The following is a 21,643-nucleotide window of genomic DNA, read 5'->3' as shown; positions in this document are numbered from 1 at the left end:
CAACTAATTTCTGTTGTCCAGTTGTCTTCAAATATAGATGTTTTTGCTGTTCTTTTCTCTTTTTTGATTTTATAGGCATGTTTAATTTATATCAGTGTTGTTCAGCAATACCTAAAAGAAACTAAAAAAAAATACCTTTATGTAATTTAAATATATTACTATATTTTTTTTGAGCTTTTCAAATCCTATCATATGAGCTGCCCCTTTCCTACGAGTGCAAGTCTTACAGAACAAGAGCAACACGAATTAAATCTCTGACAACAATTCCTGTGTGCAGACAGACTCATGGTGTGATTCTAGGCAGAAAACGATATTTGATTGGCAATTCCAAAGCACATTTACTACTGTGGTAGAGCAAGTCATAATTACTGTAACAGCCTGACACATTTTCCTTAAAGTTTAGAGAGGCAGAAAAGAGCACATGTCCTAACAGCTACTTGAGACCATGAGCATGTGGAACCTGGGTGAGTGATTAGACTAGAGCAAAGGAAATGAGCCTTGGTGATGTTGAATGTGTTAGCATTACACACTGCTATCTGAAATACCACACAGTGCTGAATAGTAAGCATGGGAATGCAGGAGAAGCAGCTGCCTGTGTGCTAAGAGTGTGTTTCTGGAGACTGTGTATTGTCAGGTGCAAGAGAGATCTGCATGGACGCTTGTACAACTGCATGAAGACTGCAGAGATGTATGTAAGATCACCTGTGGTAAGGGTTAATTGGAGTTTTGAACATGTAGGAACTACCTAACCCATTGCAGGAGTGGAAGGAAAATCTACCATGTTGTTTTCAAATGTGTTACCATTTGCCTCTCGTCTGTGAGATAGTGATTTGTGCTGAATGCTAACCATCACAGTTCAAGAGAACAAGCTGCCCCTTTCCTACGAGTGCAAGTCTTACAGAACAAGAGCAACACAAATTAAATCTCTGACAACAATTCCTGTGTGCACACAGACTCATGGTGTGATTCTAGGCAGAAAACGATATTTGATTGGCAATTTCAAAGCACATTTACTACTGTGGTAGAGCAAGTGATAATTACTGTAACAGCCTGACACATTTTCCTTATAGTTTAGAGAGGCAGAAAAGAGCACATGTCCTAACAGCAACTTGAGACCATGAGCATGTGGAACCTGGGTGAGTGATTAGACTAGAGCAAAGGAAATGAGCCTTGGTTATGTTGAATGTGTTAGCATTACACACTGCTATCTGAAATACCACACAGTGCTGAATAGTAAGCATGGGAATGCAGGAGAAGCAGCTGCCTGTGTGCTAAGAGTGTGTTTCTGGAGACTGTGTATTGTCAGGTGCAAGAGAGATCTGCATGGACGCTTGTACAACTGCATGAAGACTGCAGAGATGTATGTAAGATCACCTGTGGTAAGGGTTAATTGGAGTTTTGAACATGTAGAAACTACCTCACCCATTGCAGGAGTGGAAGGAAAATCTACCATGTTGTTTTCGAATGTGTTACCATTTGCCTCTCATCTGTGAGATAGTGATTTGTGTTGAATGCTAACCATCACAGTTCAAGAGAACAAGCTGCCCCTTTCCTACGAGTATAAGTCTGACAGAACAAGAGCAACACAAATTAAATCTCTGACAACAATTCCTGTGTGCACACAGACTCATGGTGTGATTCTAGGCAGAAAACGATATTTGATTGGCAATTTCAAAGCACATTTACTACTGTGGTAGAGCAAGTGATAATTACTGTAACAGCCTGACACATTTTCCTTATAGTTTAGAGAGGCAGAAAAGAGCACATGTCCTAACAGCTACTTGAGACCATGAGCAAGTGGAACCTGGGTGAGTGATTAGACTAGAGCAAAGGAAATGAGCCTTGGTGATGTTGAATGTGTTAGCGTTACACACTGCTATCTTAAATACCACACAGTGCTGAATAGTAAACATGGGAGTGCAGGAGAAGCAGCTGCCTGTGTGCTAAGAGTGTGTTTCTGGAGACTGTGTATTGTCAGGTGCAAGAGAGATCTGCATTGACGCTTGCAGAACTGCATGCTGCAGAGATGTATGTAAGATCACCTGTGGTAAGAGTTAATTGGAGTTTTGAACATGTAGGAACTACCTCACCCATTGCAGGAGTGGAAGGAAAATCTACCCTGTTGTTTTCAAATGTGTTAGCATTTGTCTCTCATTTGTGAGATAGTGATTTGTGCTGAATGCTAACCATCACAATTCAAGAAAACAAGCTGCCCCTTTCCTACGAGTGCAAGTCTTACAGAACAAGAGCAACACGAATTAAATCTCTGACAACAATTCCTGTGTGCACACAGACTCATGGTGTAATTCTAGGCAGAAAATGATATATGAATGGCAATTTCAAAGCACATTTACTACTGTGGTAGAGTAAGTGATAATTACTGTAACAGCCTGACACATTTTCCTTATAGTTTAGAGAGGCAGAAAAGAGCACAAGTCCTAACAGCTACTTGAGACCATGAGCATGTGGAACCTGGGTGAGTGATTAGACTAGAGCAAAGGAAATGAGCCTTGGTGATGTTGAATGTGTTAGCGTTACACACTGCTATCTGAAATACCACACAGTGCTGAATAGTAAGCATGGGAGTGCAGGAGAAACAGCTGCCTGTGTGCTAAGAGTGTGTTTCTGGAGACTGTGTATTGTCAGGTGCAAGAGAGATCTGCATGGACGCTTACACAACTGCATGAAGACTGCAGAGATGTATGTAAGATCACCTGTGGTAAGGGTTATTTGGAGTTTTGAACATGTAGGAATTACCTCACCCATTGCAGGAGTGGAAGGAAAATCTACCCTGTTGTTTTCAAATGTGTTACCATTTGTCTCTCATCTGTGAGATAGTGATTTGTGCTGAATGCTAGCCATCACAGTTCAAGAAAACAAGCTGCCCCTTTTCTACGAGTGCAAGTCTTACAGAACAAGAGCAACACAAATTAAATCTCTGACAACAATTCCTGTGTGCACACAGACTCATGGTGTGATTCTAGGCACTAAACAGTATTCCTGGGTGATACCAGTACACCTTAACTTATGGTGAAGACATACTCCATAATATCTTACAAGTTCAAGGCAGTTAAATATCTTCCAAAACATAAAATGTAAAACACAACTTTAAAAGAAGAAACAAATTTCTATTATGTATATCAAAATACACCACAGACATCCCCTCTCAAATTCATAACTCACCTTTAAAAGTAGTTAGTTGAGAAAGAAATGTGCCACTCACACAGCAGATTATCAGAGCCAGAATCTCTGAGCTGTACTCCTCTCACCAAAACCACTAAATGGCAAAATGTCCCTCTCTTTTTTCACACATATACATGTTAACTTCAAATCACATTGCTTCCCACATTTTTTTAAATTTGGTTGCAAATTTCAACCCTTTCCAAATGATTCCTACCCCCAACATGACTTCTGCCTGCTACCATAGCAACAGATCATGGAACACTGGTGTGAGCAGAGAGGTCAGAAGTTCAACACACAATGTTTCTAATCCAAAGAGCAAGTGTGCTTGACTTTTCAAACCTAACAGCATATCCAAAGTAATCTTCTATGGGAACACATTTTTCTGAACCAATACAAAACCTGCTTTTAAAAATTTAAACATACAGCCTAGTTTTTAGTGTTTAATGGTCTGAAACAGCCAATGAGCTCTTTTTATTAAAAAAAAGTATGTAAGCCTCCATTTTACAACTATCTTTCTTTTCATATTGCCATTCTACTGAAAGACACCTTCTGAGTGCATCCAGATCTCCTTGAAAGATGTTCAAAATTCTATTTTGAATAACTTTGGCGCCGGTTGACGAATCCTCGCGAAATTTTCAAAACTACTGGGGCGCTCCGCTCAGCTCCTACCCTGAAAGTCTCGGGGTGATTTGTCAAGCGGGGGCCGAGAATAAAGGGGGGTCCCAAAACGCGTTTTCCCTATGCATTTTCCCATAGGACCTTTAGTCGAAGGTACAGCCCGAACGGCTGAACAGATTTTCGTGAAATTTGGCACAGAGGTAGTCCTTAGGTCAAGGAAGTGCCTTTTGCATATCTGGTGTCAATCTGTTCAGTATTTCCTGAGATATTTGCATTTAAAAGTACATATATATCTATAAGCGCGCACGGTGCCGTGCGCGAGCGAAATTCTGATTGGCTGTTAGATGTCAGTAAACATTCGAATCGGTCGAAATCAGGAAGTGTCGGCCGCCATTTTGTCTGTCGCATTGTGTGAGAGAGGAAAAACAAAGGCAGAGAACGTGAAAAGGGGGCAGGGTAGAGAGTTCATGACCCCCTAGCCTTTGTCAGGGGGTCCCTGAAGGAACCCAAGGGTAAAAAAAACATATTTTTTTTAAATCCCGGGGTGCGCGCATGGTGCGTGCACCCCACGATTTAAAAAAAAAAATATATATATATATACAAGAACGTGAAAAGGGGGCAGGGTAGAGAGTTCCTGACCCCTTAACCTTTGTCAGGGGGTCCCTGAAGGAACACGAAGGGTAAAAAAATGTTTTTATTTTTTTCACAAAAATCGCGGAGTGCGCGCACAATGAAAAACCCATTTAAAAAAAACACATTTAGAAAACGTTTATCATTTTATAGAAGATATTAACTATGTGTTCAACTTTATCCAAGTGAAAAAAAAAATATATAAAAAAAAATTAATACATACATAAATTAGCATTTACAAAACCTTTGAAATTCACTAAAAAAACCATAGGTTTCACACACGTTATAGTTAGGAATTAGCATTTAAAAAACCTTGCAAATTCACTGAAAAAACCATAGGTTTCACACATGTTATAGTTAGCTGGACATTTCACTCATAAAAAACCAATGAAATTCCCCCGTTATAGTTAGTTCAGGTAACTATAACTCACGCGACCGCAATCCACTGCTGATGACGTCAGATATTACATCACTGATGACATATGTGTCTTTCTGTAAAATAAATATTTGTTATATATATATAGCTAAAGGTTAATGGAAGAATAAATGAGTAAATAAGTGTCTAAATACAGTGGATTGCGGTCGCGTGAGATATAGTTACCTGAACTAACTATAACGGGGGAATTTCATTGTTTTTTTACGAGTGAAATGTCCAGCTAACTATAACATGTGTGAAACCTATGGTTTTTTCAGTGAATTTGCAAGGTTTTTTAAATGCTAATTCCGAACTATAACGTGTGTGAAACCTATGATTTTTTCAGTGAATATATATATATATATATATATATATATATATATATATATATATATATATATATATATTCAATTGTGTGTTTATTGGCCCAGTTTTCTGGTAGCAGAGTTATGGTTATTATTGACTAGTTTGGTGATAAATATTGATTTATGTTTAACAAAAGAGTTAGCGTCTTGTTTTATGTTGTCCAGAATCCCGGGAAAATATACAGCGGGTGGTGACAGAATATACTTGATATTCAATCAATTGAATTTTCTCTCTTAAGAATGATGGTGACTGCACTGTATTTTGAAGTGGTTCACATGCAATTAATTTAGATAAAGATTTAAAATTTTCCTGAGTCTGTGGTTATTTACTTCAAGGTATAGAAAAGTTAGAATTATGTTAATTATCACCATCAACTAGTTCAACTAATGATCCATCGACCAAAGGATGGAGATATATATATATATATATATATATATATATATATATTCACTTAAAAAACCATATGTTTCACACATGTTATAGTTAGCTGGACATTTCACTTGTAAAAAACCAATGAAATTCCCCCGTTATAGTTAGTTCAGGTAACTATAACTCACGCGACCGCAATCACCTGCTGATGACGTCAGATATTACATCACTGTATTTAGACACTTATTTACCCATGTATTCTTCCATTATCCTTTAGCTATACATATATTACAAATATTTATTTTACAGAAAGACACATATGTCATCAGTGATGTAATATCTGACGTCATCAGCAGTGGATTGCGGTCGCGTGAGTTATAGTTACCAGAACTAGCTATAACGGGGGAATTTCATTGGTTTTTTACGAGTGAAATGTCCAGCTAACTATAACATGTGTGAAACCTATGGTTTTTTAAGTGAATTTGCAAGGTTTTTTAAATGCTAATTCCTAACTATAACATGTGTGAAACCTATGGTTTTATTAGTGAATTTGCAAGGTTTTTTAAATGCTCATTCCTAACTATAACGTGTGTGAAACCTATGTTGTTTTTTAGAGAATTTCAAAGGTTTTTTAAATGCTAATTTATGTATGTATTATTTTTTTTTTTTTTTTTTTTTTTTTAATTTGGATAAATTTGAACAGCATATTTAATATCTTCTTTAAAATTATAAACATTTAAAAAAAAATGTTTATGGGTTTTTCACCGTGCGCGCACCCCGCGATTTAAAAAAAAAAAATATACATGTTTTTTTCACCCTTCAGGGTCCCTCAGGGACCCCCTGGCAAAGGCTAGGAGGTCAGGAACTGTCCACCCTGCCCCCTTTTCACGTTCTCCACCTTTGTTTTTCACTGCCTCAGACTGCGAGAGACAAAGTGGAGGCCGACACTTCCTGATTTCGACCGATTTGAATGTTTACTGACATCTATCCACCAATCAGAATTACGCTCGCGCACGACACCGTGCTCGCACGGTGCGCGTGCTGCAGATCGGCACATATAAATTCTCCCTACTTCCACGGACAGAGTAAATCCACAGTCGCACGCACATACACTCATCATACGCTAGGGCCCATCACACTGAAATTCACACTATTACTCTATCCACACTGAATATAGGAGAGAAACCTAAACCAATCTGCATCTAAAATGAGGTCAATGCGACCATAAAGACATTGTCCTGAGGCATGATTTTAAACATAGGGAAAACATTAGAAATTCAATAAATGACAAAGAAATAACCACCCGACACTGGAATTCAAACAAATGGTTGTTTATCTAAATTAGTTCAAATGAAAGTCAATCAATAGCAAAATCATTATTCTCATAGTTACCTATTCTAGCTAAATGGGTCAGGACAGGTCTCTCAGTAAAGTCTCTCGAGCTGCCATCCTCAGCATAGGTTCAGGAAGAAGTGGCCTCAAAATCCCGAATGCAAAAGCCACAGCTCTCTCTAGTCTAGTAATATTTATACTGAAAATTGACATACTAAAGTTACAAACAATCTTTAAAACATCCGTTGTCCGTTGAGCAGAGCAAGCAGGAAAGGATGTTGCAACATTTAGAAAAAACCTCCGCTCAGGAAAAATCACAAAAATAAAAACACGGAAGAAGGAAACTCGAGTTTGCAAGCGATACATTTATGAATGCTCTTCCTTGGTACCATAGCAGAGCCACCGCAGATTTATCTTTGTCCATTGTGGCTTCATTCTTCTCCAAGGACAATTGGAAGCATGCCCAGAGCTGCTGTCCTCACGGAAACTTTTAATTCAGACAGAGGCTGTGGTCAGGTGACTTTCAACCATGTTCAGCAAGGCCTTTCATCAAAATTCAATCACTCGAGAGCAGGCTGTAAATAGCAGCCATCTTTGTTTAGGCCAAAACGGACCATCTTAATTAAAAGAAACACAAAACAACGTTACCACATCATAATGATTATACAGTGTTAATTCCCACTAATACCCTTATGTGTATGTAATTACCTAGCCGTCTGCAACACAAAGAAGCATTAGCACACGTTATTTTAAAAAACGTTTGCGCTTAAACAAATAACAAAATAGCACTTTTGCGACACTTATTTAATAAAATTGCACACCAATTTAATTCACATATTAATAAAGCAACAAATATGCATTCCCACGTGTAATTTTCTCTCATTAGTAATGTTGGTTAAACTAGACTTTTAACAAAACTAATAATTAGTAATTATAAATTAGTAATTTTAATCATAACATATAAACAAAACTGGAGCTTAAAACTTGATAAATTTTCAACAGAAAACTCTGCTCCAGCAATCCCCCCTTTGGTGATATATTATCACCACAAAAACCAACCGAAAAAAAAAATGTTGTCCCAATTTTAGGAGAAATTGAAAATGTCTTTTATGACACAACATTAAACACCAGACTCCCTCACATCATCCCTCTTTGACTCCAAGTAAACACTCTCCCTCAATTCTTCTAATTCTATTTCTTGTGGGTCTCTCCTTGACCTCTTTTGTTTCTTTTCAGTATTTCCTCTAATTATTCTCTTTTTCCCTCCCCTGTTTTTACAACACAAACACCTCAATCTTAGTATCAATAAAGCAACAATTACACATGTCAATGGAAACAATATTTTACCAATAACGGTACTACCTATCTTAGCAATGAAACTCTTAACAGCAACTATCTTATTAGCTATTTTAGTCCAGATACTCTCAGCTTCCAGTGGTACTAATTCTTCATGCAAATCAGTAATATTTTTGATATAGACCTTTAGGTCTTTGCTTTCATCAGGAATGTAAGTGCAACAATGTTGAACTTTCAGCATTCCACAAACTCCACCCTCCTTGGCCAATAGAATATCAAGGGCAAGTTGATTTTGCATAGACATGGCACGTACGGCAATCATCTCCGTATTTACCAAAAGAAACCCTCCAGCGGTACTTGTTGATAAGCGATCCACCACTGTTGACAGTTTCCGAATTCCATATGCATTTAAAGAAATTCCCACTGCTGGAATTAAAGCTCCAAAAATATCACCCACGATTTCTGACCAAGTTTCTCTCTTAAAACGTGTTAGTAAATTAATGTGTTCTACATCTTCTATCCTATCTATATGGAAAATCTTTGGAAAGACCAGGCCCACATAACACGTGCCATACCAATGGTCAGGCAACTTGTAATAAGCCTTGTTCCCACAAACGTAATACACTCCTGGGAAAACTGGATCTTCTCCACCTTTAAAACCCCATCCTGTTGCAATGAAGTATGTATCATGACACTCACTAGTCCCAACAAAATAATTATCATATTGGGATTTCCTTCTGGTAATGCATAGTTTACCCTTCTGTGGTGCATCTAAAGCTAAAGTTGGACTAGCTCCATTCCTCAATTCCTTTCCCATCTCAATATCCCAAATTGTCTCACTCACTTTATATTTCCCTGCCTTTTCATGCATGCTCACTCTCCTTTCCTCTACCATGTCTAGGAAAGCCTTCTCTTCTTCTTTCAAACTGCAAGTTAAATTGTTTCTAAAAATGTAATCGAATGTTAATTCTTCTTTCTCAATAAAAATCTCACCAAAAATGTTAGCTTCTTTAGCTGGATTCAGCTTTCTATTCATAGGCAATTGCCCAAAAATATTATCTTTGTTAGACATCTCATAATCTATTTTCCCTAACAAATAAAAAACACTACTTAACACACTACATGAAATCCCATACGTAGCTGGTAAATGGTGATAAGTAACACCTTCAGAAACGGATGCAGGTATTTGCATGCAGACGTAGCAATCCCTAACTTCCATTGTCTTTACGTATTCGTACAACAACTTTGAAAAAACATTGCTAGAAAAATCATTAATTGACCTATCTTTATGTATGTAAATGTTACTAATTCTAGTCGGAACTACTTTCCCTATATTAGTCATATTTTCAGTGTGTATTCCAAAAGTGTCTATTGTAACTCTAAAAGTAACCAGTAAAGCTAGTACGCCCCATAATAGCATTAATAATCCAGTACAGCAGCAGCACATTCTACACCATCTTTTCAAGAAGGCACATCTACTTTGATTATTCTCTGTGTTAGCCATGTTACTACTTTGGCAGTGTCTTTTGACTTAGCCTCTTCTACTCCACTACTGAAATTTAGATCACTATATTGTTTCAAACAGCTAATTTCAGACTTTCTTCTTTTCTTCTTCTTCTTTAATCTTTATTTCGACTTTATAAAGTCATAAAAGAGAAAACAAAACATGTACAATCAAATATACACAGTAGGCGAACACCTAGGATAAGGTTACATCAACAGTACAATATATATAACAAAAAATGAACTTCGTGTAATACAGTTAATATTTCATATCTTCACAAAAGTTCTTCTAATATTCCAAGCAGCAGATAAAAACTTGCTGACAGCAAATACAGTCAAAGGGGATAGGTCAGATTTCAACAAACGATAAGCATCCAAGTGATTCCTAAAACCCCAATTTCTGCAGATTGGAATGATCCATTTTTTCCTGGGTTTCATGTAAGATAAACAAAAAAACATTAAATGAATGTCACTCTCCAGCTCATTTGTACATGCTGGGCAATTTTTAGGAGTGGGTGGGTGCCAGCTGCTAGTGAGGGCTCTAATAGGTAGTGCATTATGTCTCCATTGTAAAAATAGTTTCCTAAGACTAATGGGGTTTATGTCATCCAAAACTGTCTCCAGTTTATAGTAGTCCTTCACTGTTAGGAAGGTGGTAGACATAGGCCCCAGTGTGGTGGTTGTTAATAAGTGAGTCAAATTACGGTCATAGTACAGGGCAACTAGATTTTTCCGGGATATGGTACTGCATGCTTCTTGTGGATTTGTCCACAGAGGCTCCAGGCCCATTGCCGTTAGCTCCTCTTTTATGTACTTAAGCCATGGAATTTTACGTATAGCTGTATGTTGGTATAGCTCTATGAATTCACAATGATAACTCCGGAGTTCGGGGGTTGTCCAGAGTCGCCTCCAGAAAGTTAGGGGCTTCACACCTAGTTCTTCCTTAATTGATCTTAGACCCATATCAAGCCTGAGAGGGAGGAGTGGTGTGCTCGAAGGAAGAGCTGCCAAGCTCCGTAGGAACTTGTTTTCCGTTGTGACAAGATCAGGGGCACAGTTATTGCCCCACAATTCACCACCATATAATACTGCCTCCCTTGCCTGCATTTTGTAGATTTCTAGTGGTGAACCAATAGGATGTGTCATAGATTCTTTCCATACTTTCAAAATACCCCCCGCCTTTTGAGTCAACTTTAGGTTTGATTTTATCTGATGGTGGGACCATGTCATCTTCTCATTCAAGGTCAGTCCCAAATATTCAAACGTATGGACTCTTTCTAAACTAATACTATGAATGACAGGGTTAGGACGGGATGACCTAGGAGGATTAAAAATCATAAATTTTGTTTTATCCGTGTTGATCTCTAACCCCCAATCTGCACAGAAAGAGACAAAGCCATCCAGGACTCGCTGGGCACTCATGGGAGTCTTAGCGAGTAGCAAGGTGTCATCAGCAAACATAATAGCTGAGATACCTATACCAGCGAGTCGTGGGGCGTCTCTATCTGGTACTTCGTTCAGGTGGGAGATAAGTCCATTTACGTAGAGGCAAAACAGGGTTGGTGCCAGGACACAACCCTGTCTTACCCCGCTTTCAACGGGGAAACTAGCTGATAAACCTCCTTCTCTCCCACATCTCACCTTTGCAAAGTTATTAGTGTGAAGACGCACTATAATCTGCAACAGAGGAGCTGGGAGGCCCAAATCCTGCAACACAGTCCAAAGTTTCGTGCGTGGGACCAAATCAAAAGCTGCACGCAAATCAACAAAAATAGTATAGAGGGAGCCCCCCTCCACCCTGACTGTCTTCCAGAAGAGCATGCATAATCTAAAGATCTGATCAGTTGTTGAAACGCTCTTTCTGAATCCAGCCTGATAGGGGCTCAGGATCTCAAACTCTTCCATCCAATCCAAAAGATGGTTTAGGATCAACCTTGAAAAGAGTTTCTGGGCCACATCTATCAGACTGATGGGCCTGTAGTTACCAGGGAGCAAGGGAGACCCCTTTTTGAAAATAGGGACAACTTCTGCACCTAACCAAGTAGGAGGAACTGGCATACTCCCAAGAATTGCATTAAATAGTGCGGTGAGATATGGTGCCCAGACTCTTGGTTCGTGTTTATACAAATCGCCTGGGACAGCATCCAGACCTGGAGCTTTGCCCGCGGGGAGCATCAGTATAGCAGATTGGACATCACTCAAGGTGAAGTTGATATGGGCAGCAGGGCACTGGATAGATAAAAGTGGGCAGTGATCCCCCCTATATAGGGCACTAAAATGTTCCTCCCAGACTTCAGAGGCGATATTTGGAACCACTGCTGAGACCGGTTCAGTTGAACCTGTAGAAACAATCAACCAAAATCTACGTGAGTCTCTGCACTGGAGGGCAGCTGTTAGTTTATCCCAGTTTTCTGATGCCCACTCAAGTTTGGCATGATGTATTAGGCTCTTATAATTACGTCTCTTCTGAATAATTTCCTCCCTATTGGCTTTATTTTTTATTGCCACCAGCAACTCACTTTTAGCTGATCTACACGCCCTGTTGTACCATCGGGACCGACCATAAATCCTTTTAGTACAACGAGCAGGTGGATTAAATATATCAGCTAAAGTGGAAAATAGTTCTTTATTGACCTCAGCCAGTTTTTCACAGTAGTCAGGGGAAAAAGGGTGGTCCGTAAGCTTTACTACATCATCCAGCGCACGACCAACCCTACCATAGACTTGGGAGAGTTCTCCTTGGTTACCGGCGAGTTTCGCCCATTTGAGTCTACGTTTATTATTAGTCAGTGTGGTTTTATTTAGTGTTGGGGACTTGGGTACTAAGTAAGGGTCCCCGGGACAAAGGCCCGATAGGGATACTTCCAGCACCAGGGGATTGTGATCACTCTCACCCCTCGGGAGGACCTTAAAATCAGAAACCCTATACCACTCCTTGCACTGAACAAAAATATAGTCAAGTCTGGCCTCCCGCCCTGGTTTATTAAACGTGGGCCTTGAGGGATTATCAGAAGGTGTTCTGCCATTACAGGCCCTAATTGAGTGGGTCATTGTCAGGGAGGTAATTTGAATAGCCAAAGGAGCCCAAGACCTGACCATTGGACCAACAACCTGTGGAATATGCCATATTTCATCCTCATCAAGATTTGTTTGGTCCACCAACCCCAGAAGTGGTTCAAAGTGGGAATTAAAATCACCGGCAACAATAAACATTATGCCCTCAGGGATCTTACTTAAAACATTTGATAAAACATCAATCACCCCGGATTCCGCACAGACATTCATGGGCCTGGAGTACACATTAATCACTGCTAGTTTTTTGCCTGTGGACCAATCCAAAAGTACGCAAAGAACATCTTCTGACCCAGTTTCCAAGGTCGTAGCAGTACAGCCCATGTGAGTTGCAACCCAAATGGATAGGCCACCAGAAGGGCGACCTCTACCACTCCACACAGCCGGGATGGAAAAAGAAGCAAAACCCACACGATGACAATCTTGCCTTGCCCAGGTCTCTTGGAAACAGCATATATGATGTAAATCTATGAAAGAGCCCCACAGGGGGCAATCAAGCTTGCTGGACAAGCCAGCTATGTTCCAAGAGACAACTTTGTGTGTAACTGGTTGATTTACAGTAGGGCTAGGTTTATTACATGTAGGGGGTTCGCTCAAAATCGGCCGACCAGTTGGGGTGGTAACAAGAGGGGAGGTACAATTATAGAGTTGCTTAGGGGATAGCATCACATCAACAGAAGAATTAGGAGAGACAACCTCTGGGCTAAGTCAATCGACCTCCTCAAGGCAGGCATATCTATTATTACTCGAGTAATTATCTCGTGTAGGCACATCAAAACGAACGTGCCTCTGCCTTCTTGTAAACGAATTAAATCCAACCCTAGTCCAATTTCCGTCGAACTCAGGGTGGGAAAAAATAGTAATTGGAGGATAGAAGAAAGAGAGTGGTAATGGTTTGATAGAGGTAACTCCAACATTGCCAGACCAGTTACAGATGTGAGGGACAATCTGAGGATTACTGAAATTCACCAAGATGCAATCACCCTTGATATTCTTTGTAGTAGTTCCCAACCAAGAAACCCTCCTAACCATTAGAACCCGAGAGCTTATGTTCGCAGGAAGAGGCCTGTGTGTGTTAAGCCAGCTAATCACTTTATTTTTAAGAGAATCATAGGTCTCTAAGTCAGGGTTAGAGAGCTCTGGGACGCCAGCTAAGACAGTAACATAAGGTGATGCTTCAGGGGGAAGATTAATCACATTTTTCCAATTCTGGCTAACCCCCTCTTCACCAGTACAGTTGCCGTGGTCCCTAGAAGCTTCACCTACCCCGGTACAATTTGATTTAGGCATTTGTGTAGGAGCTCTGCGTGTTACAGGTGGCTGAATTTGCACAGGTAGGGAAGCAAGGGTAGTAGAGGAAGGAGGGTTGGATGTAGGGAGTAATACGCTAGATGGAATAGATTCCGTTCTGGAATGGGGAGTTGCCGAGGCTATAGGTGTAGGGAGAATAACGAGTTGAGAATCTCTCAGATTGCTCACCGATGCATTGTGATTTTTACCTCCACTCCCTAGTGGGTTGGCTATGTCTAGGATTACCCTTTCTATTTTTTTTTAACTTTGCATCAATAGCATCAAACCTAACCAACAACGGAGTAAAAAATCCCTTTAAGACTTCATTTAAAGTATCTATAGAACAGGCGATCCCCGGATCGGGGCCATCACCCCTATCTAAGGGAGGAAGGACAGGTTCGGGATGAGAAGGGATTATCACTGGGGATATAATGGTTGTCACCCCATTATTTAAAGGTTGATGACTAGAAGTTGTAGTCGGCGTATTAGGAACGTTATTATAAGGACGATCCAATCTCGCTTTTTTCCCTCGGTTCGCATTACCCTCACGCTTCCTTTTAGAAACTGCTCCCTGGTATGACAAATGGGTGTTACTCGAAGTTGTATCAGATGGAATTTCAGGCCTAGGGGGGGGTGTACACTCAGGAATTAGTTGAAGTGTGTCTCTCCCTGGGGAAGTGCTGCGCCTTAGATCATGTATAACTGATTCAATTGTTTGGTCAATAGTATCCAGAAGAGCTGTGTGCGAGTCATCCAGATTCGATGGGGATCTAACAGAAGCAAGTAAGCCCAACGAGGATCTCCTAGTACTGATAATCCCATCGGATAAACGCCTTTCCAACATATTCAATTCACCCTGTACCACAGAATTTGCCCTAATGATGAAACTATCCAGTGTACCAGCTATACAGGGCTGTGCTCTTGTACTTTTACCTCGGGTCTCCATAATAAAGTTGCTTTACACCACAAACAATGCCAGAGAATGAAAGCCAAGAGAATGGGCCCGGTCCGGTCTTGACCGAGCTTGAACGGGCTTAAACGGGCCCAGAGTTCGAGCCCATCCACTGTTTGGTGCAAAGTCCTGAGCCTGCGAGCGGCTCCCGCGAAGCGGGGGCCGCGAGGCGTGATGTACTGGCAGGGGGAGGTGCGGGAAGAGGAACCAGGTGCAGGTGATCAGCAGTGAAGAGTGCACCCTGGTCCTCGCAGTCCCGTAAGTAGCAGTTGAGGGATTAAAAGTTAAAAGCCCCGTGCCGTTTTAAAATAGAACGTGCAGTTCTCACCAAAGTCCGTCTTTAGGCAGAGTTCGAGCCCATCCACTGTTTGGTGCGAAGTCCTGAGCCTGCGAGCGGCTCCCGCGAAGCGGGGGCCGCGAGGCGTGATGTACTGGCAGGGGGAGGTGCGGGAAGAGGAACCAGGTGCAGGTGATCAGCAGTGAAGAGTGCACCCTGGTCCTCGCAGTCCCGTAAGTAGCAGTTGAGGGATTAAAAGTTAAAAGCCCCGTGCCGTTTTAAAATAGAACGTGCAGTTCTCACCAAAGTCCGTCTTTAGGCAGAGTTCGAGCCCATCCACTGTTTGGTGCGAAGTCCTGAGCCTGCGAGCGGCTCCCGCGAAGCGGGGGCCGCGAGGCGTGATGTACTGGCAGGGGGAGGTGCGGGAAGAGGAACCAGGTGCAGGTGATCAGCAGTGAAGAGTGCACCCTGGTCCTCGCAGTCCCGTAAGTAGCAGTTGAGGGATTAAAAGTTAAAAGCCCCGTGCCGTTTTAAAATAGAACGTGCAGTTCTCACCAAAGTCCGTCTTTAGGCAGAGTTCGAGCCCATCCACTGTTTGGTGCGAAGTCCTGAGCCTGCGAGCGGCGCCCGCGAAGCGGGGGCCGCGAGGCGTGATGTACTGGCAGGGGGAGGTGCGGGAAGAGGAACCAGGTGCAGGTGATCAGCAGTGAAGAGTGCACCCAGGTCCTCGCAGTCCCGTAAGTAGCAGTTGAGGGATTAAAAGTTAAAAGCCCCGTGCCGTTTTAAAATAGAACGTGCAGTTCTCACCAAAGTCCGTCTTTAGGCAGAGTTCGAGCCCATCCACTGTTTGGTGCGAAGTCCTGAGCCTGCGAGCGGCTCCCGCGAAGCGGGGGCCGCGAGGTGTGATGTACTGGCAGGGGGAAGTGCGGGAAGAGGAACCAGGTGCAGGTGATCAGCAGTGAAGAGTGCACCCTGGTCCTCGCAGTCCCGTAAGTAGCAGTTGAGGGATTAAAAGTTGAAAGCCCCGTGCCGTTTTAAAATAGAACGTGCAGTTCTCACCAAAGTCCGTCTTTAGGCAGAGTTCGAGCCCATCCACTGTTTGGTGCGAAGTCCTGAGCCTGCGAGCGGCTCCCGCGAAGCGGGGGCCGCGAGGCGTGATGTACTGGCAGGGGGAGGTGCGGGAAGAGGAACCAGGTGCAGGTGATCAGCAGTGAAGAGTGCACCCTGGTCCTCGCAGTCCCGTAAGTAGCAGTTGAGGGATTAAAAGTTAAAAGCCCCGTGCCGTTTTAAAATAGAACGTGCAGTTCTCACCAAAGTCCGTCTTTAGGCAGAGTTCGAGCCCATCCACTGTTTGGTGCGAAGTCCTGAGCCTGCGAGCGGCTCCCGCGAAGCGGGGGCCGCGAGGCGTGATGTACTGGCAGGGGGAGGTGCGGGAAGAGGAACCAGGTGCAGGTGATCAGCAGTGAAGAGTGCACCCTGGTCCTCGCAGTCCAGTAAGTAGCAGTTGAGGGATTAAAAGTTAAAAGCCCCATGTCGTTTTAAAATAGAACGTGCAGTTCTCACCAAAGTCCGTCTTTAGGCAGAGTTCGAGCCCATCCACTGTTTGGTGCGAAGTCCTGAGCCTGCGAGCGGCTCCCGCGAAGCGGGGGCCGCGAGGCGTGATGTACTGGCAGGGGGAGGTGCGGGAAGAGGAACCAGGTGCAGGTGATCAGCAGTGAAGAGTGCACCCAGGTCCTCGCAGTGCCGTAAGTAGCAGTTGAGGGATTAAAAGTTAAAAGCCCCGTGCCGTTTTAAAATAGAACGTGCAGTTCTCACCAAAGTCCGTCTTTAGGCAGAGTTCGAGCCCATCCACTGTTTGGTGCGAAGTCCTAAGCCTGCGAGCGGCACTTCTTTTCACTTTTCTCCAAGTGACTCCTTTAGTTCATTCAATTTGGATTTTCATCACTTTTCACTTCTTCTTCAGCAACATCAAACTGTATCAGATCTTCAACAACATCCTGAGCATCCGACTCTTCTCCAATGTCAGTCAAGATAACTTTCAGGATTCCAACAGTTTTCTCCTCAACCACTTCTCGAACGGTCCCCTCTGGATTTCCTTGACTTTCTGCCTCTTCACCTTCAGACAGTGCCACGTAATTCCATTCCGGTGACCTGTACTTCTGGTTAGGTTTTCTGATTCTCTTGATCTCCTCTGGTTCTTTTGAGACCTTTTGTTTTTCACCTTTTGCTTGATTCTGACTCGACACCTCGTTCACCTGTTCAGCTTTCGATGAATTTGCTCGTGTCAGTCTGTATCTCAGTCTCTTTATTCTGTTAGGCCAAAGATCTCCTCTTACAACCCTCTTCGGTCTCACTTCTTTATTACTTCTTTCTCCAATCCAAGTTCTCTTTCTCAGAACTCGACCCTCTGGTTTTTCATTTTCACTCTCATCTGATTCTGTTTCATTTACTTCTTGTTCTTCAACAATTTTGTTTCGCTCCACAGTCTTTTCCACCACCTATTGAGATTTCCCTATTTCTGTCCCTCCTCGGGTCTCCAACACGCAATCTTCTTGCTGTCTACTTGTCCCTTCACCTAGCTTATCAGGAATGTTCCCTACACCTCCTCGGGGGTCTTCCGCAATCTGTCCCTCTCTATCTTCTACTGACCCTGCTTCTTCAGGTGTAATCTCAAGTGGATTTTCAACCTCCTCATCTGATTCAGGTGTAGTCTCTGTGGAATTGCTCCTTTCTCCTCTTTCTTCTCTACTGTTTGTTGGAACTTCAGGCAGTCTTACAGAATCCGATCTCTCCTCTGAGACTCTCAATGTTTCCCTTGAAGCCTCTCTTGGAAAGAAAAAAGAATCACCTGACTCTCTTTCTCCTTCACCTCTTTCAGGATTTTTCCTTCTTCTCACTGGTTCAGTTTCTGCATCATCACTCGAATCTGACTCTTCAAAATACTCTTTACCAGTTCCATCCTTTGGATTTGGAACTCTCAGAGTATGACTCGCATGCACCCAGTTTTTCACACCGGCACACTTTACTGCAGTTGTCGTAGTCAGAATAATTTGTCTTGGCCTTCCCCACCTTGGAACCAAGCAATTTCTTCTTCTGTGCACCTTAATCCTCACCCAGTCCCCTGGACTCAGATCATGGGCTTGCTTCTTCTCAAGTGTTGTAGCGTCTTCTCCAACCTGGTGAAACACAGAATGAACTGCGTCAGCCAGGCCTTTACAGTAATCCAAAATCATGTCCTCAGTTATTGTCATCAATTTGTTTACAGGCACAAATGCATGTCTCATCGCACGTCTCATTAATATTTCGTGCGGACTCAAACCTGTGGTTCTATCTGGAGTAGACCTAATAGTCATCAGCACTAGAGGCAAGACATCAGGCCATTTCATTCCAGTGGCTAAACACATCTTACCAATTTGGTTTTTGATTGTGCCATTCATCTGTTCAACGACTCCAGAAGCCTCTGGTCTGTATGCACAATGTAGCTTCTGCTGTATGCTCAATGCTTCACAAATTAAACCCATGAGCTCATTATAGAAGTGTCCACCTCTGTCCGACTCAATTGTCACTGGGAACCCGTACCTAGGAATCAACTCTCTTAACAGTAACTTGGCAACTGTTATTCCATCATTTCTCCAAGTCGGATAGGCCTCCACCCATCTTGAGAACAAACAGACTACCACTAGAACATACCTCAATCTGTTCACTTGAGGCATTTCAATGAAATCTATTTGCATTCTAGTAAATGGACCTCCTTCTCTGCCTATTGTTCCTAGACTCACCACTGTCTTTTTCCCAGTATTGAACTGCTGACAAATCAAACATCTCTGACAGATGCTTTCTGCAATTAACCTGAACTTCGCATTGTACCAGGTTTGTTTGAAAGACCTAATCATTGCGTCCCTCCCCAGATGTCCCTGGCCATGATACATTCTTGCCATTGTCGACAACATGGAATTGGGCATGACTGGTCTACCATCTCTATAGATCCAAGCATGATCTGTCTCTCTTGGGGCACAACCTGCCTTAATCCAATCTCTCATTTCCTCATCTCCTGCCTCATCCTACAACTGTTTCACTTCATCCCACGTTTCTAGGACATTAGTAAACATCACAGAACAAAAAGACATTTCCTTTTCTCGTGCCCTATTAATCGAATGATTGTTCTTTGCACAATACTGTACTATGTCATTGGCAAAACGATTACCAAGAGTAACAAAATCATCTCCTTGTCCATGAGCAGCACACTTCACAACTGCTAACTCCTTAGGCAGCTGTATCGCCACAAGCAACTTTCCAATCACTTCAGCATTCTTTATTGGAGTCCCACTCGACGTCAAGAAACCTCTCTGTAGCCAAAGCTGGCCAAAATCATGAACGACTCCAAATCCGTACTGACTATCAGTTATCACAGTCACTCTCAAATTTTTCCCAATCTTGCAAGCTTTCGTCTATGCCACCAATTCAGCCACTTGAGCAGATCTTACTCCTTTCAAAGGCGAAGCTTCCATAACTTCTGAAACCTTGCACACCGCATATGCTGCACTCAGCACACCATCATCAGTCCTTAGACATGATCCATCCACAAACAGCACATGATCACTCTCAGGCAGTGGCAAATCTCTTATGTCTGGTCTAGGTTTTGTGCAGTAATCAAGCACATCCAAACAATCATGATCAACATCATCTCCCACATTCACGTTGTCAGCATCTGGTAACAACGTTGCTGGATTCACATTCACACATCTCTCAAGAGTCACATTTGATGCTCCCAGAATGATTTTTTTATATTTAGTCAGCCGACTATGTGACATGTACTGAGTCCTGCTTCTTGTCAAAAGAATTGCCACATCATGAGGTACGAATACCCTTACAGGATATCCCATTATTATACTCTCACTCTTTTCCAAGCTTCTGCATGTAGCAGCTACTGCTTTCAGACAACCTGGCAAACCCACAGCTACGGGGTCAAGTGTCGATGAGAAGTACGCAATCGGCCTTCTCAGTTGTCCATGTTTCTGAATTAACACTGAAAGTGCACATCCATTTCTCTCACTGCAGTACAACTCAAACTCTTTCTCATAGTCTGGCATTCCCAAAGCAGGGGCTTCACACATTCTGCTCTTCAACTCCTCAAATGCTGCCATTTGTTCTCCATCCAGTTCCAATGGGTCTCTCACCTCACTTTTGGTCAATTTAATCAGTGGCTTTGCTATCAGGGAGAAATTACTTATCCACTGACGACAATAACCCACCATCCCCAGAAACATCCTCACTTCTCTCTGGGTCATTGGGGCTCTCATTCCTCTGATAATTTTGATCCTGTCATCGGTCACCTTTCTCAGACCTTTTTCAAAATTGTGTCCAAGATAATGCACCTCTTTCTTGCAAAATTGTAATTTGGCTGGAGATACCTTTAACCCTCCATCTGCCAGATGATTCAGTAAAGCTATAGTATCTACTTCACAAGCTTCACGCGTCTTCGATGCCACAAGTAATTCATCGATGTACTGCACTAGTACTGAGCTTTCAGGCATGATCAAACTCTCCAAAGACTTCTTCAATAACTGATTGAATATCGATGGACTCTCTGTATACCCCTGTGGGATACAACACCATGCTAAAATACGCTGTCCAAACCGAAATGCAAAAATCGGCTGGCTGTCATGATGTAATGGAATTGAAAAGAAAGCATGACACAAATCAATCACCGTGTACCACTCAGCATCATGAGGAATCTGATACAAAATCACTGAAGGATTTGGCACAATAGGACAACATGCCACCACAATTTTGTTAACTTTTCTCAAATCTTGTACAATCCTGAACTTTCCATTAGGTTTCTTTAGCCCCATTATCGGTGAATTACAGGGGCTACTCAGTAATTCTCTCAAAACACCCTGTTGAATCATTTTGTCGATTATAGGAGTAATTCCCTCAATTATTTCTGGTGTCAATCTATACTGAGGAATATTAGGATAAACAATCCCCTCTTTCACTGAAATCTTCACTGGATCTACATTATTCATCAATCCCACATCTTCTCCAGTAAAATCCCAAACCGCTGTTTTCACTGTGTGTCTCAACTCCTGAGGCAAATCATCTGGGTTAAACACTGCATATGTACCAACAATCTCACTCTCTCTATTATCTAGAGTCATCCGGTACAAAACATCCTCATCTGGTGTCTCAAAAGCTATTCCATCCGGAGTACAGAAAATTGTACAGTTCATCTTGCACAATAGGTCCCTACCTAACAAGTTCACTGGACTAGTGTCACAGACTACAAACCTGTGCATGTCTGAGAATTTCCCTATTCTTAACCTTACTGGTTCAGTAAGAC

This window comes from Triturus cristatus, chromosome 9 (genome assembly GCF_964204655.1).
Source record: "Triturus cristatus chromosome 9, aTriCri1.1, whole genome shotgun sequence".
Taxonomy (NCBI): domain Eukaryota; kingdom Metazoa; phylum Chordata; class Amphibia; order Caudata; family Salamandridae; genus Triturus; species Triturus cristatus.
The sequence above is the reverse complement of the archived record's forward strand: the minus strand, read 5'-3'. Positions refer to the sequence as shown.